The sequence below is a fragment of the Bubalus kerabau genome, chromosome 12 (genome assembly GCF_029407905.1).
Source record: "Bubalus kerabau isolate K-KA32 ecotype Philippines breed swamp buffalo chromosome 12, PCC_UOA_SB_1v2, whole genome shotgun sequence".
Classification (NCBI taxonomy): Eukaryota; Metazoa; Chordata; class Mammalia; order Artiodactyla; family Bovidae; genus Bubalus; species Bubalus kerabau.
The window spans coordinates 4,264,799-4,267,893 of record NC_073635.1 but is presented as its reverse complement, the minus strand read 5'-3'; the positions used below and the strand labels follow the sequence as shown (position 1 = coordinate 4,267,893).

General features: G+C 40.4%; 1 pseudogene; it reads left to right on the top strand.

Annotated features, from left to right (window-relative positions):
* Positions 1-1,042: 1,042 nt before the first annotated feature.
* LOC129624814 (UPF0235 protein C15orf40 homolog) lies at positions 1,043-1,765 on the top strand (annotated as a pseudogene).
* Positions 1,766-3,095: the final 1,330 nt, after the last annotated feature.

The following is a 3,095-nucleotide window of genomic DNA, read 5'->3' as shown; positions in this document are numbered from 1 at the left end:
ACACATACACTCACACCCTTTCTAGATGTTTATCTTGTTTCAAATCAAGTGTGAGGTTATTGGATCTTGTCCCCGACTTCTCCTTCCAGCTGTCCACCTCAAAGATAAATCGCTTATCTTACTATAAATTCTATCAGAAGAATCTTTTCTGCTGTTATTAGAATTGTGATTGAAAAAAAATTATGACAGACATAGTATCTCAGTGTTTATCAAAGCAATTGACAAAGATTCTCATGTAGAATGGAAATTAAGGAGGGATGTAATAGTAAATGCTCTGTAAAAGAAAAAAAAAAGAAAATGAATTAGTAACTGGTTTGATACCATATTTAAAAATAATTACAAAGAACATCATTCAGCTTGGGAATCTGACAGAACTGTGTATAAACTGTGCTGGTTTTACCTTTTTGTAGCCATGGACAACTTCATTCTTCAAAGCTTTTATTTCCTTAACTCTATAATATGTCTTAAAAACAACAGCAACAGTAACATTCTTTATAAGGTGGGTCTGAAGATTAAATGACAGTTTATTAAGAGTTCTTAGCATAGTGATCTATCTTTCTTGGCTCAATTAAAAAAAAAAAAAAACACAAAGCTCTTTAGAGTTGTGCTTCTCAAAGATAAAATGTATCATCTTGAAAGGATGTCCACTGGATGATATAGATAATAATCAAATATCAAAGAGTCAAATGTTGTTGGAGGAAACAACACTTAGATCCATCAGTCTATGATCTTATCCCCAAATTATCAGACAGTTGGGGTTAGAAGGATCTTTCAGCAGATGGCAGGTGTCATGTTACTGGGGCTGAAGAGTCTAGGAGTGTTGCACAATGGAGCTGTTAGAAAGTGTTTCACTGAAGTAATAAACAACTCTACTGAAACAGGCTCAGTTAAACAAATATAATTATTTTAACCATAACAATCCAAAAATACATTAGGGTTAGTGCTTTAGAGATATTATCCAGGAAATTTCTTATTTCATCTTCCATTCCACCCTAAGTGTTTTCCTCATAGTTCTAAAATGGCTGCCAGCAACAACCGAGGATGCATGTTTTCTGTTTCATAGGTTTTTCGCTCCAAACTCTCCTTTCAGTACAGTTGGGTCATTTAAGATATAAGCTCAAGCTTACCTCCAGAGGTAAGGCACTGGTTGGCTTACATCGGTTTGGATGCACAATTGGATGAGTGAATGGAATCAGCTTTGCAGGAAGCACCTCCTTGGCCGGATGCCGTGGTGAAGCCAGGGGCTGAGGCTGCTCGCAGCTGATCTGGTTCTCAGGCTGTCACCCGGCCCCCTTTGGCGCCGACACGCCTAAGAAAGCTGGAGCAACGAACAGGCCCGCGGCAGTTCCTGTGGCTGCGGGATGGTGGGCACAGGATGCGGGTTGCAGAGCGCGGGAGAGACGCGGGCCGGTGGGCTAAAAGCCAGAGCAGGGAGCCAGAGAGACCACTTTCCCCTCAGGTCCTGCGGCAGTCGATCGTAAAGGCCGTGTCACCATAGCCATCCATGCCAAAGCTGGTTCCAAACAAAATGCCCGTGACAGACATGACAACCGAGGCTGTGAGTGTAGACATCACAGCGCCTCCGACCGAGGGAGAGGCCAACGCAGAGCTGTACCGATGTCTTTCCAAAGTCTTAGAACTCGGGAAGAGTGATGTGGTTTTGGATAAGGGCGGTAAATCTCGTGAAAAAGTGCTGAGGCTTTTGGTCTCCACACCTCCAGAAGAGATCTTGGAGAAACTGAAAAAGCAAGTTGAAAATAAATAAAAGCAAGACACGAAAAGTACGTCTTTGAGAAACTTTTTTTTTATTGCTAATAAAGGAGAGACTGTTAAAATATACTTAAATACACAGAATGGGCAGATAAATTTAATAAGAACAGGACTCAAAAAAGAAGTATGAAGATTAAAAGTACTGGACATGGAACTTAGGTTCTCAAATCCCTGTTCCCAAATAGCTTGGGACATGTTACCCTGATTTTACAGAATTACAAAGTACAGAGCCAGAAAGGATATTTAGGATGGCCTGATTCAGCCCCTTTCATTTTGTGATGAGGCTTCTGACTTCAGAAGTTGAGAGTATTCAGGATCACTCGGTGCAAGATGGCAACTAGAACTTGGATCCCTTGGCTCCTCGCTGAATGCACTTTATCCTGGTTGTAAATTAAAATGGTAATATTTCCACAGCATTACTGGAATCCTGGGGACTACCTTCTAATCCAGTTTAAAAGTGACTGAGGAAACCTGTCACACTGCTTCATAGTGTCACTTTATATTTTAAAATGCTTATGTAAATGGCTTCCCTGGTAGCTCAGCTGGTAAAGAATCCACCTATTATGCAGGAGACCCTGGTTCAATTCCTGGGTCAGAAAGATCCACTGGAGAAGGGATAGGCTACCCAGTCCAGTATTCTTGGGCTTCCCTGGTAGCTCAGCTGGTAAGGAATGTGCCTGCAGTGTGGGAGACCTGGGTTCAATCCCCGGGTTGGTAAGATCCCCTGGAGAAGGGAACAGGTACCCACTCCAGTATTCTGGCCTAGAGAATTCCATGGATTGTATACTCCACGGGATCACACAGAGTTGGACACGACAGAGCGACTTTTACTTCACTTCACTTTGCAAGAAGCACATAACTATAAAACACAAAGGTCAAGATCTGAAGCAAACAGATGATTTTACAAAGGAATAAGAAATTAGTGACATCCAGCTAGGCAACATGGCTCATGTAGGTAATAGCTTTAGAAACAACAGGCTGAGTAAGATGCATACCCTAAAACTAAGTAATCTGCAGAATAAGAAAAAAAGTAAGGAAAGAGTTTGGTCATGCTTAGAAGGATACAGGATATAGAAGTAGATGGCAGTCTCAACATGTTTATATAATTATTTTCAGCCCTGAGGCTCCTCATAAAACAGTGAAAAATTATGAATAAATGTAAAGAAATAATGCAGCTTAATAATGACAGGCACATATTGTGCACTAAATATTTTTTAGTACACATTGAATAATTGAAATAGGAAGCATTTTTTTCTGAGCACTCACTTAAATATCTTGTATGCCTTATTTTATCTTTAGAAATTTCCCATTGAATAAAGAATGAA